At 37.4% G+C, this 21,754-nt stretch overlaps 1 protein-coding gene across 3 annotated transcripts in view; it reads left to right on the forward strand.

Moving 5' to 3' along the window:
- Positions 1-21,754, forward strand: part of LHFPL3 (LHFPL tetraspan subfamily member 3) — a 559,454-nt gene that overhangs the window by 90,179 nt on the left and 447,521 nt on the right. The gene's annotated exons all lie outside the window — the stretch shown is intronic.

Here is a 21,754-nt window from a genome sequence, read left to right on the forward strand (position 1 = left end):
GTTTATCTAAAAGGTCAGTCAGCCAGGTCTGGAGACATTTTTGGTTGGATGTCAGTTACTGACGTCTGGTGCGTAGAGGCTAACCCTAGGGTATATAGATGTCAGGGATGCTGCTGAATTGCCTGCAGTGCACCAGACAGCCCCCATCACAAGGAATTGTCCAGCCCCAGTCATCCTCCTGCCAAGGCTAAGGATGTGAAGCTGGGAAAGGAGTGAGCAAGACATGGAGTACACACGGGGCAGTGAAGAGTGGTGGAGTGACTTGATTGTAGAGTCCAGTAAGGGGGAAAGTGTCCTGGAATTGTGGAAAGCAGATGCGGGGGTGGAGAGTGGGAATGCTTCAAAGGATTTTGTGTGTGTGGGGGAGTGTTCCAGTTATTGATATCGACAAAGAACATTGGTAGATGTGAACTTGAGCATTCATTCCAACGTGTAGTGACTTTGTGATCTTCATCAATTTCTCTGGGCCTGTCTTATCTGCAAAAACTGGATGTTTTCCTCATTTGTCTCCTAGAAATATTGAATGAGATGGTATACGTAAGCTCTTTCCTTTTGTTTAGATGCTGATGATTTATTAGGTGTTGAAAATGACTTTGGCAGAATACAAAGAGAGGAAAAGCATGGCCATCTTTTAGAGATTCTGATGAATTCCGACTTAGAGGTTTCTACTTTTCTTTTTTTTTTTTTTTTTCACTTTAAGAATGCTGGAGCAACAGTGGAGCTCCCAGGCATCATCCACACGTCTTAGGTCTGATTGGATTTATGAGGACAAGAGATCATGGCCATAAATGCATGAAGGAAACAAGCCTTTCAAACTGGCCTGCTTAGCAGTGTATTATTTCTCCCAAGCTCAAATTGTACAAGTTGGGTTTCTTTCATTTTACTACCTGTATTCTTTATGCAGCAGGAGCAGTACAGTGTTTATTGCTTGCAATTAAATTGCTTATTGCAGGAGAAATGACATTCTTTGATAAAGAATACATACATTCTGTGGTACCATACATTAATAGTTCACTGTAGGGTTTTTTTTGTTTGTTTGTTTGTTTTGTTTTTTTGGTAGGGAAGGGAGAGTATGTGTAAGTGGGGGTTTGGAATGGGGTTGGGGGAGCAGAGGAGAGAGAAAGAATCTTAAGCAGGCTCTACATCCAGAGCTAGACTTGGGGCTTGAACTCATAACCCTGAGATTATGACCAGAGCCGAAATCATGAGTTGGATGCTTAACCATTTGAACCACTCAGGCACCCCAGTTCACTGTATTTTTAGACATAGGATTAAATGATCATACTACACTTCTTTTAATTGAAGTATAATTAATATACAATATTCTGTTTCATGTGTACAGCATAGTGGTTCCACATTTGTGTGCATTGCAAATTGATCATCATAATAAGTCCAGTTACCATCTGTCACCATGCAAAGTTAATACAATATTATTGGCTATATTCCCTGTGCTGTACATTACTTATCCATGACTTATTTATTTTATAACTGAAAGTTTGTGCCTCTTGATGCCTTTTATCCATTTCATTTCCCTCAAACCCATTCCCCTCTGGCAATTACCACACTGCTCTGTATCTATGAGTCTGAGTTTTCTTTTGCTGTTTTTTGGATTCTACTTATAAGTGAAATCATGTGGTATTTGTCTTTCTCTGTCTTACTTCACTTAGCATAATACCCTCTAGGTCCATCCATGTTGTTGCAAATGGAAAAAATCATTTTTATGGCTACATAGTATTACATTATATAGAACTAGGTATAGATCTAGATATTTTCACATCTTCTTTATCTGTTCATCCATGGATGGACTCTTAGATTGTTTCCTATCTTGGCTGTTGTAAATAGTGCTGCAGTAAACATAGAGGTACATGTATGTTTTCAAATTAGTGTTTTCATTTTCTTTGGGTAAATATTCAGGAGTGGAATTCCTCGATCATATATGGTTTTTGAGGAAGCTCCATACTGTTTTCTATAGTGGTTGTACCAATATACAGTGTATAGGGGTTCCCTTTTCTGTGCATCCTCTCCAACCCTTGTTAGTTCTTGTCTTTCTGATAATAGCCATTCTGACGGGTGTGAAGTGGTGCAGCATTGTGGTTTTGATTTACTTTCTTCTAATGATTATTGACGTTGAGCATATTTTTATATATCTGTTGTCCATTTCTATGTCTTCTCTGGAAAAATATTTATTTAGGTTATCTGTCTATTTTATAATTGGATTGGGGTTTTTTGTTACTGAGTTGTATGATTTCTTTATATATTTTGGATATAAACCCCTATCAGCTATATGATTTGCAAATGGTTTTTTCCTGTTAATGAGGTTGACTTTCATTTATTGTTGGCTTCCTTGACTGAGCAGAAGCTTTTCAGTTTTGATTAAGGCCCCTCTTGTTTATTTTTGCTTTTGTTGCCCTTGCCTTTGCAGTCAGATGAGCGTTGCTAAGACCTATATCAAGGAGCTTACCGCCTGTTTTCTTCTAGGAGTTTTATGGTTTCACATCTTACATTCAAGTCTGTTAACCATATTGAGTTAATTTTTGTATATGATATAGGAAAGTGGTCCAGTTTCATTCTTTTGAATATAGCTGTCCAATTTTCTCAACATCACTTGTATATTCTTGCCCCCTTTGTCATAAATTAATTGACCATATATGTATAGATTTATTTCTAGGCTCTATTCCATTACATTGGTTTATAGGTGTTTTTTTTTTTTAATGTGTACTAGCATACTGTTTTGAGTACTCTATCTTTGTACTGTAGTTTGAAATCAGGGAACATGATACTTCTGACTTTGTTCTTCCTTCTCAAGATTTCTTTGCCTCTTTGGAGTCTTTTGTGGCTACAAATATATTTTATACTTATTTGTTCTAGATCTGTGAAAAATAAAACTGGAATTTTGATAGAGATTACATTTAATGTGTAGATTTTTGTATAATATGGACATGTTAGCAATATTTATCCTTCTAACCCATGAACATGGAATATCTTTCCATTTTTTTGTGTCATCTCTAATTTCTTTGATCAGTATCATATATTTTTCAGTGTACAGTTCCCTGGTTAAATTTATTCCTAGATATTTTATTTTTTATGATGCAGTTATAAATGAGATTGTTTTCTTGGTTTCTCTTTCTGATAGCTTTTTGTTAGTGTATAGAAATGCAGTGGATTTTTGTATATTAATTTTGTGTCCTGCTACTTTACTGAAGTTATTAGATCCAACAGGTTTTTTTCATGGAATTTTTAGAGTTTTCTATGTAAAGGATCATATCATCTGCAAATAGTGACAGTTTTACTTCTTCCTTTCCAATTTGTATGCCTTTTATTTTTTTCTCTTGTCTAATTTCTCTGGATAGGATTTCCAATACTGTGTTGAGTAAAAGTGGCAAAAGTGATCATCCTTGTCTTATTCCTGTTCCTGTGAATTTGTCATATATCACCTTATTATATTGAGGTACATTGCTCTGTATCCACTTGTTGAAAGCTTTATTATGAGCAAATTTGAATTTTATTATATGCTTTTTCTTCATCTACTGAGATGATCATATGATTTTTATCCTTCATTTTGTTGATGTGGTGTATCACATTGATGGATTTGCAGATGTTAAACTATCCTTGAATCCCTGGAATGAATCTTACTTGATCATGGTGTATGGTCTTTTAAAAATATTATTGAATTTGATTTGCTAATATTTTGTTGAAGATTTTTGCATCTTTATTTATCATAGACCTGTATTTTTCTTTTTTTTCTGGTGTCCTTCTCTAGCTTTGGTATCAGGGTAATGCTAGCCTCATAAAATGAGTTTTTTTTCAATTTTTGGGAAGATTTTGAGAAGGATAGATATTAAATGTTAGAATGTTTGGTAGAATTCACCAGTGAAGCCATTTGGTCCTGGACTTTTGTTTGTTGGGAGGTTTTTGATTACTGACTCAATCTTCATACTAGTATTGGTCTATTCAGATTTTCTATTTCTTCATGAATAGTCTTAGAAAATTGTATGTTTCTAGGAATTTATTTTTTCTAGGTTGTATAATTTGTTGGTATATAATTGTTTATCAGTATCTCTTATGTTCTTTTGTATTTCTGTGTTGTCAGTTGTAATTTCTCTTTCATTTCTAATTTGGTGATTTGGGCCCTCTCCCTTCTTTTTTTCTTTGGTTTTCTAGCTAATGTTTTGTCAATTTTGTTTATCTTTTCAAAGAACCAGTTCTTAATTTCAATGATATTTTCCTCTTTTTTTAAAGTCTTTATTTATGTTCAGGTCTTTATTTAATTTCCTTCCTTCTACTAACTTTGGGTTTCATTTGTTCTTTTTTATTTCCTTTGGGAGCAGAGTTCAATTGTTTTGTTTATATTTTTCTTGTTTATTGAGGTAAGCCTATTTTGCTATGAACTTCCTTCTTATAACTGTGTTTTCTATATCTCATAGATTATGGCACTTCATATTTGTTTTCATTTATCTCTAGGTATTTTTAATTTGTCCTTTGATTTCTCTGTTGATTCTTGGTTGTTTAGTAGCATGTGTTTAATTTCCCTATTAAAAATTTTTAGGTTTTCTTCTTATAATTGATTGCTAGTTTGATCCCCTTGTAGGCAGAAAAGATCCTTGATATGATTTCAGCCTTCTCGAATTTATTCAGGTTGGTTTTGTGGCTTAACATATCATCTGTCCTGGAGAATGTTCCATATATATTTGAAGAGAATATGTATTCTGCAGCCTTTGAGTGAAATGTTCTGTTAGGTATCTTTTAAGTCTTACCGGTCTAAGGTGTTGGTTAAGGCCAATTTCTATAGGTTTTCTGTATGGATGATCTATCTGTTTATGTAAGTGGAGTGTTAAAGTCTTCTACTTGGGGCACTTGGGTGGCTTGGTGGTTGAGTGCCTGCCTTTGGCTCAGGTTGTGATCCCGGGGTCCTGGGATTGAGTCCCACAATGGGTTCCCCATAGGGAGCCTGCTTCTCCCTCTGCCCATCTCTCTGTCTCTCTCTCTCTGTTTCTCATGAATAAATAAATAAAATCTTAAAAAAAATAAAATCCCCTATTTATTAGGGTATTGCTATCAATTTCTCCCTTTAGGTCTGTTATTATTCATTTTTTACATTTTGGTACTCCTATATTGGGTGCATTTATATTTATAATGGTATATCAGCTTTCTAGATTAACCCCTTTATCATAAGGAAATGCCCTTCTTCATCTTTTATTGATTTTTTTAATAGGATTTTGTTTTGGTCTAATATAACACCAGCTTTCTTTTCATGTCTATTTGCATAGAATATTTTTTCCATCCCTTCACCTTCATCCCATCATCAACTTCATTCTGTGAATATCCTTACTTCTGAAATGAGTCTCTTGTAGGCAGCATAAAGATGAGTCTTGCTTTTTTTAATCCATTCAGCAATTCTCTGTGTTTTGATTAGAGAATTTAGTCCATGTACACTTAAAGTAATTATTGATAGGTATGTGGTTATTGCCATTTTTTTAATTGATTTTTTTTTGTCTTTTTTTCATTTCTCTGGTCCTTTTGCTTTCTTTCTCTCTTTCTTTATGGTTTGGTGACTTCCTTTACTATTATATTTAGATTCCTTTCTCATTTTCTTTAGTGTATTCCCTATAAGTTTTTGCTTGTCGTTACTGTGAGGTTCACCTATATTATCTTAAGTTTATTATCCTATGTATACATATCCTATGTATATATAACTGTCTATGCTAAGTTGACAGCAACTTAAATTTGAACATACTCCAAATCCTTACATTTTTATCCAACCCCCAGCACATTTTGTGTTTTTACATCTTTTTATTTTATATATCCATTTACTAATTGTAATTTTTGTTAATTTTGCTACTTTTGTAGTTTTGATCTTCATACTAGCTTTATAAATGATTACTACTTTATTATATCTATTCTATATTTACTTTTTCCAGTGATATTTTTATTTTCATATGTTCTCTGGTTATTAATGAGTACCATTTCTTTTCAGCTTAATGAAGTCCCTTGAAGATTTTTTGTAAGGCCAGTTTAGTGGTGATTAACTCCTTTAGCTTTTGCTTATCTTGAAAACTTTTTATTTCTCTTTTAACTTAAGTGATAACCTCGCTGGGAAGAGTATTCTTGGAAGTTTTTCTTTTCAGTGTTTTGAATACTTCCTACCCTTCTCTTCTGGCCCACAAACTTTTTGCTGAAAAATTTGCTGGTAGCTTTATGGGGTTTCCCTTGTAACATAGCAAGTTGTTTTTCTCTTCCTGCTCTTAAGATTCTCTCTTTAACTATTGACATTTTAATTATGTATCTTGGTATGCATCTCTCTGAGTTCATCTTATTTGGAACTCTCTGCGCTTCTGGGACTGAGAGTCTTTTCACTTCCCAAGATTATGGAAATTTTCAGCCATTATTTATTCAAAAAAACTTGTTTGCTTCTTTCTCTCTTGCTCTTCTTCTGGGACTCCTATAGTGCAGATATCATTTCACTACATGTCCCATAGGCCTCCCAAAGGTATTGCCTCTTTCTAAAATATATTTTCTTGTGGGGCTTTATCTTTCTGAGTTCTATTGCTTTGTCTTCCAGTTTTCTGATCCATTATTTTACTTTATCTAGTTTGCTGTTAAAACCTTCAAGTGTAATTTTTCAGTTCAAATACTATATTTTTCAGTTCTGTGACTTCTGTTTGGTACTTTCTTATACTTTCTATCTCTTTGTTGAAACTCTTAACTAAGCTCATCTGTTCTCCTGAGCTTGTGACTGTTACTTTGAATTGTATATCAGGTTGATTACTTATCTCCATTTTATTAATGCCTTTTTGGAAGTTTTGCCTTGATCTTTTGTTTGAAACATACTTCTTTGTCTCCTCATTTTGCCTCATTCTCTGTGTTTAATTTTATGTATTAGGTAATGTAACTATTTCTCCCAGTTTTAAAGGAGTGGCCTTGTGTAGGAGATGACTTATGAGGCCTAGAAGTACAACACCTCTACCCACCAGGTGCTCAGGTGCTTAGGAGGTCTGTGGGCTACCCTTGCTTATGTGCTAGTTGTGCCTCAGGGAGCATATGGAGCACTCATCCAGCTGGTTATGGTGCAGCTACAGCACAGGGTATGGGATAGGAGGGATGAGGCTAGGTGCTAACCCTGCTCCCTCTGGCACTCTGGCATGGGAATGGAGGAGCTTGCTTGACCCATTTTGGTGTGGCTACAGGATGGATGTGGGTCATGGAGGTTAGAAGGAGATTGCCAAAATGGTGCCCAATCCCACTAGCATTAGCAGAGTAGAGCGAGATCACAGAATGGTGCTTACCAGTGCTTTTGTCCTGGAGAGCATCCCATCAGGTTCCTGCCTCCCCCACAGTCACTTTAAGATTAGTAAGTGTGTCTCATTCACATATGGTGTAGACACTTTTCAAACTGCTGCTTTTGCATTGGACCCCAGGATGGGTAGGTGATTCTGCAAACCAGGCCTCTAAAAGTAGGTTCTCTATTCCCTATAGATCTGTGGTTCTCCTCATTCATTTTCAAAGCCAAACATTTGAAGGAGCTCTTCCCTCCAGTGCAGGACCCAAGCATTGGGGTGCATGATATGGAGGCTAAACCACTTTTCCTCAGAAGGAAAAGTTCTGTACTTTTGAGATCCCTGTAACTGTGGGTTGTCATGCCTATGGTGAGATTTTTGGCAAGAGCACTTCTCTGCCTCTGCCCTTTTATCCTTGTTATGGAGGCACTATACATTTAGCTTTCAGGACTTTTTCAGAGGATATTATTCCATATGTATCTGCGGATTTGTTGTATCTGTAGGAGGGTATAAGTTCAGGATCTTCCTACAAGGCTATCTTGAATTGCTTCCTATATAAGCTCTAAATATAGTGCTGTGTAGTACACATTGGGTACACAATAAATGTTATCATTATTATGTTGATGGTTAGAAAGAAGACAGCTATGGTTATTTGCTATATTGTTACCTGAGGGGGAAAAGAGGGGCAAGAAATGAAAGAAAAAGGAAAAGAGTCTAGGTGAAATGCTTTTCTTGAAGATTTGGCTTCCCTCTTAGTTTTAATGTTACATCTGTAGGTGACTAATTATATTACTAATTTATATTTTTGTGTGATGAAATTATATTTTTATTTTCACAGTTGGGAATGCCTGAGGAATTCTTTTAACTCTGGGAAGAAATGATTTGGTGAAATTTATTTCTTCAAGACTTTTTGGAAGATTTTTATGTAGAAGACCAAATTAAGTATTTCTTTCATCTTCCCATTTTTAACCTTTTACTTAGAAAATAGATAGGCTCTTATCTTTTCCCAGCTCTCCTTTATATTGGGCTAAATACTCTGAAAGTATTATACGTAGAAGATAAATTTCAGGGAAACTTCTCCGTCATTTGAAAATTGTTCCATCAACACTACCTATTACTTCTGTTCACAATGGCAAAATTGTAGTTAAGTACCCATACTGTAGTGTAAAATGCCTTACTATACCTCAGGTGATGCAAGTGGCATTAGGGTAGCCTCTAGTTTATTGTTAAGGCATTTTCAACACTGTCCATTTAAGCAATGTATTCTATTGTATGGTGGGATTTAAATTCTTTTTTATTTTTTGCTTTTTAAGGATTGGGATTTTAGTTTGACTTATATATGATATTTTTATTCCTATGTCCTATACTATGTTTCGAAACATGGTGAAAGTCTCAAAAAAACAAATTCAGTGTTTATAAAATGAACCAAATTAAGAACAGATCAAAGAATTTAAAAATAGGTGTACCAGGGAGTAACTTTGTACTGATGGTTTTCTACCATGTATATATTTTGTGAATAATAATTTTCTTTCCCTAAGACATCCTTTATTCTTTGTACCAACTCATGCTTTCATTTACATTAGTAGGTTAAAATAAACTGCATGATGAATGTCTTAGCATTGAACCTCTACACTGCTTTTTTTTTTTAAATTTAAAAAATTTTTTTAATTTTTATTTATTTATGATAGTCACACAGAGAGAGAGAGAGGCAGAGACACAGGCAGAGGGAGAAGCAGGCTCCACGCACCGGGAGCCTGATGTGGGATTCGATCCCGGGTCTCCAGGATTGCGCCCTGGGCCAAAGACAGGCGCTAAACCGCTGTGCCACCCAGGGATCCCTCTACACTGCTTTATAATTATTTGCTATGGTATTTTTTCTTTACTAGTTGTGATTCCTTGAGAGAGGGGAAATCATGTATTTTTCATTACTCTCACTGTTGTCCCAGCTGACACTAGCCTAATTCATGACATGTAATAAGCATTCAAAAAATGTGTGAATAGAAGTAAATTAATGAATAATTAGTAAATACTTATAGAGTAACTATTGTGTTCTAGGTACTTTGCTAAATTATAGGGATCAAAATATTATATTTTAAGGTGTTCAGAGTCTGTCTAGTCAAATCCAGACTATGGTTCATGGCCAATAGTCAGTGGTGTTTATGGAAGGGTGAGAGGCAAGATGGAAGAAGGAGAAGATGAGAGGGAAACAGCATTCGATGTCCTTGAATCTCTTCAAGAAGACCAGTCTAGTTCTTATTTGAAACCTCTGTGAACTTGGGCACCTGGGTGGCTCAGTGGTTGAGCATCTGCCTTTGACCCAGGTCATGATCCCGGGGTCCTGGGATAGAGTCCCACATTGGGCCCCCTGCGGGGAGCCTGCTTCTCCTGCTGCCTGTGTCTCTACCTCTCTCTGTGTGTCTCTCATGAATAGTAAATAAAATCTTTAAAAACAGAAAAGAAACCTCTGTGAACTTGAAAAGCTAACTTTGTGGATGAGTGAAATATCATTATTCCTAAATCTATCCCAGCCTACACTAAACTATCTAAGTAGAGGTTATGCTAAAAAATAAGAGGTGAATCGATGTAGAGCTTCTGCTCCACTTCCTAAAGGAAGCAAATTATTCTTTTTAATCTGTTAAATTGCTTGTATAAAAACAGATGGTATTGGTGTCAGATCATTCTTTAAAGCAGGTCTGGCAGGGTCTTTACTTGAAAATGTTTTGTCAATATGTAGTTTGAATTACTGTGTAAATTTGAAAGAGGTAAGCCTCATATCTGAAAAAAACATCCTACGTTCATGCTTTGTACTGATGCAGCCTGCCTGATTCGATCCACATTAGGGCTCTTCTTTGCTGTAAGTTGAAATCATTTGTGCTCTCTCCATCTGAAGTTATAAGCAGACCTGTGGTTTATGTGGAATCAGAAGTTCTGAACTCTTATTTTAGATTCAAATCATCTAGTTCTTCAAGTACTTGACATTTTTATACGCAAGGTCATGGACAAAGTAGCTTGGATTGTTCAATTCAAGCAATCACAACTTGAAACACCTCATGAATCAGTTTTTGCTGTGATGAGCATCATGAATGAGAACTATCACCAGCAGTCTAAACTGCTTCTTCAAAATATGAAAGACGAGATTATATAGCACACACTGGGATAGAACTTGTCTAATTAAAATAGATGGAAAGTGCTATCATAATGCACCAGTAGGTAATGGTAACATTTCACCTTGGTCATGTAGTTTTTAAATGGACATTTAATGCGCAGATATTTCTCCAAAAAAGATATCCAGATGGTCAACAGACACATGAAGACCTGCTCATCATCACCTATTATCAAGGAGATGCAAAACAAAACTAAAATGAGATATCATCTCACACCTATCAGAATGGCTAAAATCAACAACATAAGAAATGAGGTATAGATATGAATGTGGAAAAAAAGGAATACTCACTCACTGTTGGTGGGTAAGCAAACTGGTGCAGCCCTGTGGAAACCAGTATGGAGGTTCCTCAAGAAGTTAAAAACAGAACTACCTTATGATCCAGCACTCAAACTACTGAGTATTTACCCAAAGAATATGAGAGCACTAATTCAAAAGGATACATGCATCCCTGTGTTTATAGCAGCATTATTTACAACAGCCCAAGTGTCCATCAATTTGATTGATGAATGGATAAAGAAGATGTGATATATACATAGATGTGAAATGTATTTACACATACATGTACACACACACATACATACACACAGTGGAACATTAGCCATAAAAAAGAATGAATTCTTGCCATTTACAATAGCATGGATGGAGCTAAAGAATATTAATGCTAAGTGAAAAAAAGTCTGAGAAAGACAAATACCATATGATTTCAGTCGTATATGGATTTTAAGAAACAAAACAAAGGCAAAAAAAAAAAAGAGGGAGAGAGATAGAGAGAAAATCAGAAACAGACTCTTAATTAATAGAGAACAAACTGATGGTTACCAGAGGAGAGGTGGTTGGAGAATGGATGAAATAGGTGATGGAATTAAGGCATGCACTTGTCATGATGAGCCCAGCGTGATGTATGGAAGTATTGAATCACTGTATTGAACACCTGAAGCTAGTATGACACAGTATGTTAGCTAACTGGAATTAAAATTTAAAAAAATAAATGGTCATTTAGCGACTTAGACACTGCAGTCACATTATCCTGTCTTTGCCTACTAGCATCCTAAATGATAGTAATTTTACAGATGTCTGTCTACAATTAGTTAAAATCTACATGTATAATGTGGCCTTTTTCCTATAGAAATAGTTTTCAACACCTACTGATGTGCTCCCAGGGGCTTTATTTATTTATTTGAGAGAGAGAATGAGCAGGAGAGAGGCAAAGGAAGAAGCAGACTCCCCACTGAGCTCGATCCCAGGACCCTGAGATCATGACCCGAACTGAAGGCAGACGCTTAGCCGACTGAACCACCCAGCTGCCCCTTTGCTCAGCTTTCTAAAGGAAACAAATTTCCTCTGAATCAGTCAAGGGATGGAAATTTTCCCTACATGCCCTTGCTAGGCACTTGGAAATAGATTTGCACTCCTAGCCAGAAGTTTATATGTTAATCATATCTGATGGTACTTAAAAACAAAAATAAAAACAAAAATAGACAAACAAAATATTGTGGAAAATACCAGAGAAGAGCAATAGACATTTAAAGATTCAGGGAAGGATCAAGAACACACACATGTATGGGTCTTTTTTGTGACATTTAAAAATTATTTCTAATGAAAAGGTTGGATTCTTAGCACCACTACTTGGGCTATAAGCAGTGCAACTTGGGCAAATTCTTTGACTTTATTTTTCCTTATCTATAAAGGTAGGGTAATAATACATAATAGGGTTGTTTTGAAGCTTAAACAAAATTATGTGTGTATATGAATTTGAAACAGGACTGAAGCAAATCAACAAAGAACAATGAAGTAAGTCTACAGATCTAGGAAAGAAAGAAGAGTGACAGAAGTAGACTTGTGGTTTATGAAAAGCGATGTGTCTGTTGATGTTTGAACTGTTCTTTAAAGGCAAGCTTATGGGGATCCCCTGGTGGCTTAGCCCTTTAGCGCCTGCCTTAGGCCCAGGGCGTGATCCTGGGGTCCTGGGATCAAGTCCCACATCGGGCTCCCTGCATGGAGCCTGCTTCTCCCTCTGCCTGTGTCTCTGCCTCTCTCTCCCCCTGTGTTTCTCATGAATGAATAAAAAACAAAACAAAACAAAACAAAAACAAAAACAAACAAACTTTAAAAAAATAAAGGCAAGCTTATTTTACTTGAGATACAGGAGGACAAAATCAGGGAGAAACAGCCTAGTGGCTCTTCAGGCTGCTCTGGCCATTACTCCTGGCAGGGCTTCAATTTCAATGTAATGTGACAGTGACAGTCATTTGGAAAACATGAAGGAATAAATGAGACAATGGAAAGATTAAAAAAAAACTAAATTCAAGACATTCTTTAAAAGATCAGGTTTGCAGAAAACATCCTTTCAATCTTTGTCCTGTCTGCTTTCAAGTGGGAGTAATTGATCCTTTATCCAGGAGACATCTGTTCTCTGTGGAAGCTAATGAGGACATTAGAGTAGAAAAATGATGGACCAAGGTAAGGATTTAGCCAGCTTTCCAGATCCTGTGGCAGCATCTTGTGTGAAGGCAGACCTGTGTTCTAGTTAAAAATCGTGTTTAAGCAGGTTGATTTTTAAGCCGAGGGTTCTCGGCTTTGCGTTGGCTGCTAGGAAGCCCGGCACCCACCTCTGCCCCATTTTTGCAAGTGCATTTTGGGTGTGCATTTTTGTATATCCCTTGGTTCAAGGTTTTTCCATGTTCCTTTCCCCTTTATCCTAACTTGCTCATCTGGTTTGTATGTATCGCAAAACCACCTCACATTTATTTTATGATGATAAATAAAATGAATAAAAATGTTCAATTCCTTCTTGTCTGAGATGCCCTCCCACAACCTGTTATTTCACCTGTCTGTGGTTTCCTCTCTTTTCCTTTAGAGACAATTTTAAAAGATTTTTCTATAACTTCTGTTTGTGTTTATGTCTCACTCCTAAATTCATGACTGTCTGGCTTTAGCCTCCCCCCCCCCACCTTTTTTTTTTTTAAAGATTTTATTTGTTTATTCATGAGAGACACAGAGAGAGAGAGAGAGAGAGAGAGAGAGAGAGGCAGAGACATAGGCAGATGGACAAGGAGGCTCCCCACAAGGAGCCCGATGTGGGACTTGATCCAGCATCCTGGGATCACGCCCTGGGCCAGAGGCAGATGCTCAACCACTAGAGCCACCCAGGTGTTCCCCCCCCCCCCCCCCCCGCCCGCCTTTAAAAAACTGATTAACATGATAGTCAAGAATGACCTCCATCAGTAGATACTTCTTATGGTTTCTCTTGGCCTCTGTCATAATTGTGAGATCACTATTTTCATTGTTATCAAATTATTATTTTTTTTTAAAGTAGGCTCCATACCCAGCATGGAGTCCAACCATGGGGCTTGATCTCTCGATCCTGAGATCAAGACCTGAGCTGAGATCAAGAGTCGGACACTTAAGTGACTGAGCCACCCAGGGTCCCCAAGGATTCTATGTTTTTATAATTTATTTGATTATTCTTGTTTCCTGTTTCTCTTGTCTGATTCTCCTGAATTTATTTCTTGTCTTTTTAAAGCACTTCTTTTAAAGAAAAATTATTTATTTATTTATTTGAGAGAGAAGCAAGCACATGAGTGCGGGAGAGAGGTACAGACGAAGAGATCCACACAGACTCCACTGAGCACAGAGCCCCACTCGGGGACCCAATCTCATGACCCTGAGATCATGACTTGAGCAAAAATCAAGGGCCAGAAGCTTAACCTACTGAGCCACCTAGGCACCCCTTAAGCAGTTCTAAAAATCTTTCCAAAGTAGGCCTTTGTGTGGCAAACGTATAAACCGAGGGTATATTTATTTCACCATCACAAGTATATAATAATTTGTTGGACATAAAATTGTAGGTTTGAAGATTTTTTTCTTCAGCATTTAAAAATATTACCTAATTATATTTTGGCATCCAATTTTTCTATTGAGAGAGATGTTTTCATTCAAATTTTTACCCCTTTGGAGACGATAAGCTGTTTCTGCAAGGTTCTTTGTTTTCTCTTGCCTTACAGTTCACTCTCCCGCCAGTCTTCTTGGCTTCTGGTCTCCTGGTCTGGAAGCTTGCAAGGGAGAAGGGGTGGAGGAGAAAATGTTCCAGGGGTTGGTCAGCTGCGCTGGTATATTCCAGCACCCCCCCCCCACACACACACCCTTGGCTCTTGGGCTGCTGTTACCTTACCACAGGAGAAGGCTACTGCTTGCTGGCTCTGTCATCAGAAAGGTGATGGAGATTAGAGCAGAATTTAAAAACTCCCCCTCAATAAAGGGAAAGGAGAAAAAATGAGTGAAAATATCAGTGAGGGTGACAAAACATGAGAGACTCCTAACTCTGGGAAATGAACAAGGGGTAGTAGAAGGGGAGGTGGTTGGGGGGTGGGGGTGACTGGGTGTCGGACACTGAGGGGGGCACTTGGCGGGATAACACTGGGTATTATGCTATATGTTGGCAAATTGAGCTCCAATAAAAAAAAAAATTAAATAAATAAATAAAAGCTCCCCCTCAGGGATGCCTGGGTGGCTCCGTGGGTTGGGCGTCTGCCTTTAGCTCAGGCCCTGATCTCAGGGTCCTGGGATCGAGCCCAGCATCGGGCTCCCTGCTCAGAGGACAGTCTGCTTCTGTCTCTCCCTCTGCCTGCCACTCCTCCTACTCTCTTTCTCTCAAATAAATAAATAAAATCTAGAAAATAAAATAAACGCTCCCCTTCAGTCTGTTCTCCCACTGCACCAGGCTGTACTTGACCTTGCTGATTCATGGCAGACTTTGGCTAAGCCAGGATCTTCTCAGTTTTTGTGTTGCTGCTTCTTTCTGTCTGTGCATCCGCTTGCTTCTCTAGTTTCTCCAGTGTTGATCCTGGGAAGGAAGGCAGCAACCAGGTTTGGTTCGCCATCTTGACAGGCCCCCGAGACCCCTCTCAGCGGTGCTTGACACGGTTGACTCATGCCTTTTTCCTCAAACACAATTGCCTTACCTTCCTGACAGTGCATTTAGGGGATACTTTCTTCTCCAAGAGTCCTTCTCTTCTGCCCACGTCTCTTTTTGGAATCCTGCTTTCTTGTCACCCTCCCCAGTCCTCAGAGATGATCTCCTTTCCTTTAAAGACCTCAGGTGAGGGGATCCCTGGGTGACTCAGCGTTTAAGCATCTGCCTTTGGCCCAGGCATGATACTGGAGTCCCAGGATCGAGTCCCGCGTCGGGCTCCCTGCATGGAGCCTGCTTCTCCCTCTGCCTGGGTCTCTGCCTCTCTCTCTCTCTCTCTCTCTCTCTCTGTGTCTCTCATGAGTGAATAAATAAAAGCTTAAAAAAAAAAGACCTCAGGTGAGAGCACAAGCAGGACTCAAGGGGCAGAGGGAGAGGGAGAAGCAGACTGAGCAGGGAGCCCGATGTGGGGCTTGATCCCAAGACCAGGAGATCATGACCCAAGCCCAAGGCAGATGCTAACCCCTGAGCCACCCAGGTGCCCCGCCCCCCTTTCTCTACTCTACGTTAATCTTTAAGCCAGGCCACAGTCATCACTTACCCAAAATGGAAATGATCCTCTTAACTGTCCCAGCTTTGCCCTCTGTCTCCCTGTATCCATTCAGTTCTGTTAAAGTGAAACCTTTATTTTTTTAAAATTTGTATTTATTTATTTTTTTAAGTGGGCTCCATGTGCAGTGTGGGGCTTGAACTCACGACTCTGAGATCAAGAGTCAGATGCTCCACCAACTGAGCCAGCCCGGGGCCCCTGAAGCAACACTTAATTCAGTGGTTCTGAAACTTTTTGTCTCAGGCAACCTTGGCATTCTTAAAATTTGCAGAGGGCCCCAAAGAGCTTCACGTATGTGGTCTACATAGATGCGCAGACGTAAACATAGATGCAGCTATAGATCCAGACATTATAGATATAGATAGAGACATTTACTTCATTAGAAATTAAAACAGAAAATTTAACACCAGCATCTATTCTGAGAGCCATCAGACCAGTGGCATCATCACTCCAGGAGTAGCCCCTGGAAAGCTCTACTGTACACTCTTCAGAGCATGAGAGTGAGAAAGGTAAATGGTATCTTACTATTATTCTTTTTAAGATTTTATTTATTTATTTAAGATGGGGGGTGGTGGGGGACAGTGAGCGCACAGCAGGGAGGAGGGCCAGAGGGAGAGGGAAAAGCAGACCCCCCTTAGCAGGGAGCCCGATGAGGGGCTTGACCCCAGGACTCTGAGATCACGACCTGAGTCAAAGGCAGAAGCTTAACCCACTGAGCTACCCAGGTGCCCTGATGTCTTACTATTATTATGAAAATGTCGTTGACCTCGCGGACCTCCTGAAAGTCTTGGGAGTCCCCCAGAGCATTCTGTGGGCCACACTTTGGGAACCACTCTTAATTGTTCCATCTTACCCCTTTGCTTCCTAGTTTAAATCACTTTAAGCCTTGCCACTGTCTCTCTGGATGACGTCTGGAAAATCCAGCCAGACATGCAAGACCCTTCAGTCTCTGCTCATCTCTCCAGACTCCCCTCCTGCGATGCCTGCCCTCTGAACTCTGCTTCCTCTGCCCTGAAAGGCTTTTGAGCCTCAAGCACTGACTTGCCTGTTGGTCTCTCTTCTCCTGGCTGTGGCTCCTGCTTTTCTCTTGGCCTGAGATGCCCGTACCCCTCCTCATTCTTTGGCATTCAGCTTTATCTTCAACATGCTTGAGGCCCTCCCTGAAAACCAGGCCCTTCCTCTGCTTTCTTTGAACTTAGACCCATTTCAGCATTTATCCACTTCTTTTGTAACTTGTTCATTTGCACCTTCCTCTCTGGACTGTAAGATCCTTGGGTCTTCCTCGGGAGTGGCTAGCACAGTGCCAGGCACGTAGTAGATGTATTAATAGCATTATTGAATCAGTGGCTAAAAAGTATATGTATAGTGTAGTAGGGGACATTTATAACTGACTTATGTATTTTTCCTTTAATTTCTTCGCAAGCTAGGGTTATGGCTTTCTATTACATATATATTAAAATTCATTCCTTTTGTTTAAAAAATTCAAATTTGAAAACACTGGTGAGGTGTTAGTTGTGGATGCTACTGGATATATGCTGTGGATCAGCTTATTGGATGGTGCCGGGGGGGGCTAGCTGTCCGCCTTCACCCTAGCCACCAGGAAATCCGTGTGGTGGGGTTAGGACATCAAAAGAGGATGTGTGACTCTTTTAAGTATGTGCGACTGCTTTCTAAGGGCCACTAGACCTATGGACTCTTTGCCTGTGGGGTGTCTTTCTGTGCCAGTGATAGATTAATCTAGGGGCAGAGGACCAGAGGAGACACTATGGAAATTGCATGGAAAACCTTTTGAAGATGTGAATTTTTCTGAGAAGGAGACACACGGCTTTTACCTTTGAAAGCTTTTGGGAATTCAGAGAAGTGTAGGAGTTCCTTCACGATTAATTACTTGTTTTCCGTATGTAATGGGCTATACTATTTTCTATGAAAACTAGTGAGCTTAGGTGCAAGTTCAGTCAGGGTCCCAAGTGCGTTTTACAATGGCATGTTTGTACTTACAACGACTCTCTGAGAATTTTTTATTGAATATGTGGGATTCTGTACTGTATCTAATAGGAACTGAGGGTGTGAATCTTTCTAAATCAGACAGCTGCTGTGCAAATAGACTGTGCACAGCTACTCTGCAAATGGAAAGTGATTAGAGGTAAATTCAGACCCAAAATTTCAGGTTATGTGAATAAATCACATCCAAGATAGCCTCATGCTCCAAAAGCTATTTTGTAAGATCTTATTTCAGTTGCTGACCAATTCAGTAGACAGTTTTAAAAACACCAATATTTTTCATATAGATACTCATTAATAATATGATTCATTTTATCAAGTGTTTAATTGACGGTTCCATTTATTGTTTAATAAGTATTTTGTTTGCATCTGGGATACATCTTTCTTGTTAAAGATGTGACTTCCATATTTAATACCAGTGTTAAAGGAAAAGCAAACATTTAAAAGTGAAAATGAAATGAAAAGTGAGATTAAGTGCTTTTCATAATATTCTAATATTCATTTGTTAAAAGGTGACTTTGATATTTTTTTCTTCCAGATTAGAGTTTTAAAAAAAATTTTTATCACCCCCCCCCTCCTAAAATACACATACTTGTACTCATTATTGTAGGACATACTCTGTATTTTTGTTTAAGATTTTGTTTTTAAGTAACCTCTCTACCAGCTGTGGGGCTTGAACTCATAACCCCGAGATCAAGAGTTGCACACTCCACGACTCAGCCAGCCAGGCGCCCCATATTCTGTATTTTTTAGAGCATAAATGTGTCCCCAGTTAAAGGCCCCTTGCTTGGCTTGTTGAATATCTTTTCTTTTTTTTCCTCTATTTTGAAAGTTCACCTCCAGAAAGTATGTTTCTTGTTGAATTCTTGTTCAACTGTACATTTCTTCCTGCATTCATTTTATGTTTTAGGTAATTATAAAATGACTGAAAAAAAAATGACTGATTATTTATAGACTGGCCTTATAGTCTGTGATTTCATTTAATAAGGTCAAATGCATACCTTATGATTTTTAAACAACAAAAATAAGGTCATTTCCAAGATTCTAGGAGATAAATGGCAAAAATAATACTATTATATTTGATCTAGGAATATAGTTTGATTTGCATTTGAATGTAAGGATATCTGATATTTGGGCAATTTTAGTAGTGGTCATAATAATAAAAATATTTCAAATAATAGCCATTATACATATTTATTATATTCTAGATTTGCACTGGCCAATGTGGTAGCCCCTGGCCACACGTGGCTACTGATCACTTGAAATGTGACCGATGCCACATGTTGAAAGACAGTATTTTGGAGATACAGGGTTAAAAAGAGTACATTATTAAAATTGGTTTCATCTGTTTCTTTTTGTTTTTTTAATGAATCTACTAGAATATTTAATGTTACATATGTGGCTTGTATTATTTATTATATAAAATTGTATTGTTATTGTTATGACTATAATAATATAATGTAATATTATTGCACAATATTATTATATAAAGTTATATAAGTGGCCAGCATGGGTGTAGGCACTTTGTATACATTTTAGTTTCATTTAATCCTTGTGACAATTCTATGAGTCATGTATCTTTAATATTCTCATTTTTCATAGAAACTGATAATCAGACAGATTAAATACTTATCCCAAGTGATTCATGGTAAAGCCAATACTCAAACCTAGTTTATGTTCTTAACCAGTAGTCTCCAGCCTTTCTGGTAGCATGCCTGTCAGTTCTTTTTTGCCACCAGGGACAGCAATGTGATTGAATATCCTTCTTTATTTTTTAAAATCTTGGTTTCTTACTTTGCGATAAAGCAGTTTGAAGGTCTCATTCATTTTTAAATGCATGCATTTAATGGATCCGATGGCTGAAATACATACCCTACAAAGATCTGTGCATCGTAGAAGGAAAAGCATCATTGACTGCATATATTAAATCATGATGCTCAATCTTTTTATCCACTCATTAATTATTCAGAGGTTTTTATTGAAATTCAGCTAGTAGATTTCTATTTCGCCTCATGTCATTAAGTTGTTCTTGCAAACTAATTGCATGATGTTGCATTTTTATATTATCAAATGGGTCCTACTAAAACTCTTTGTTTGAAAGATTTTAAACAGGCTTAAAATGATGTGAGATTTTAGAGGCAATTTTTTTGAAGTGGAAACATTTCCATATGTTTATCTTTAAAATTCCGTATGTTTAAATATTTCCATATGCTTATGTTTTAAATCTTTCTTTCCTTTTTGCAAAAAATGACACCTTTACTTTTAAGGACAAATAAAGTATGATTACATTTTTTCAAAATATCTATGACCATAGCATACTACTGTTAACCACTTGTCATCACAGATAAGTTCAGAAAATTTATAGCACTTGTCCTTTCTCAAAAAAGGTGTGACGTCTTTAAGTTCAACAATTTTATTAAGTTCTGTACTTTGTCACAAGATACCAGAGATAAAACAATTTTTATAATTAGCAACAATCTTATTTGAAAGTATTGTAAAGATTCTATAAGATTTTACTTTATTTTTTATTTATTTTTTATCGGAATTCAGTTTGCCAGCGTATAGCATAACACCCAGTGCTCATCTGATCAAGTGCCCCTACTTTAAAATATGATACAAAATGAACTAAATTGATGATACTCTCTCACATTGTACACTTTTATCTTCCTTTCCACTTGACTGCAGTGAATGACCACATGTGGTGCTTTCTCTGTAACTTTACCTTGGAAGTACTTTTAAAAAATAATCCTTACTTAAAAAGTTACTTAGGGGCGCCTGGGTGGCCAAGTCAGTTAAGCATCTGCCTTTGGCTCGGGTCATGATCTTGGGGTCCTGGAATCAAGCCCCGAGTTGAACTCCCTTTTCATCTGGAAGTCTGCTTATCTTTCTCCCCTTGCCCCTCCCCCCACTACTCATGCTCTGTCTCTCCCAAATAAATAAATAAAACCTTTTTTATAAAAGTTAACTTTACTACATGTTACACTTCACAGATTTTCCGTAAAACATTGTTCTCGTCAAATAATTCATGTACTGTGAGCATATAAATTTTCTGATATATCTTTTATTTAGAGGTTTACAAAAATATTTCTTTATGATTTTGTTATTGAGGTGTATTTTGTGTATGGGATATTAGAAAATATTTTATTTTATTTTTATTTTTATTTTTTTTTTTAGAGAGAGTGTATGCACAAGTGGTGGGAAAGAGAGAGGGAGAGAGAGAATCCTAAGCAGACTCCATGTTCAGTGCAGAGCCCTATGTGGGGCTTGATCCCATGACTATGGTATCATGACTTGAGTGGAAATCAAGAGTCTGACCAACTGAGCTACCCAGGTGCCCCAAAAATATTTTGAACTAAATGACAACAGAATACAATGTATCAAAATTTGGAGATACAATATCTAAGAGAAATTTGTAGCTTCTAATGCTTATATTAGAAAGGAGTAAATGCTTAAAAATCAGTGATTTAAGTTTCCTTGTTAAGGTAGAAAAAGATGAGCAAACTAACCCAAAAGTAAGTAGAAGAAAGAAAAAAGGAGGCAAGAAATAAATGAAATGGAATGCACACAACAAGAAAATTAACATAGCTAAAAGTTGGGTTTTAAACACATTAACAAAATTATTAATCTCTAGTAAAATCGTTCAAGAAAAAAAGAGAAAATATAAATTACCAATATCAAGGAAAAGGTTTATCACTAGAAATTCTATAAACTAAAAATAATAATGAAGAAATAGTATACACACAAGTCTATGCCAATAAACAACTTAGGTGAAATGGACAATCTCCTGAAAAATA

This window comes from Canis lupus, chromosome 21, assembly GCF_048164855.1.
Source record: "Canis lupus baileyi chromosome 21, mCanLup2.hap1, whole genome shotgun sequence".
Lineage (NCBI taxonomy): Eukaryota > Metazoa > Chordata > Mammalia > Carnivora > Canidae > Canis > Canis lupus.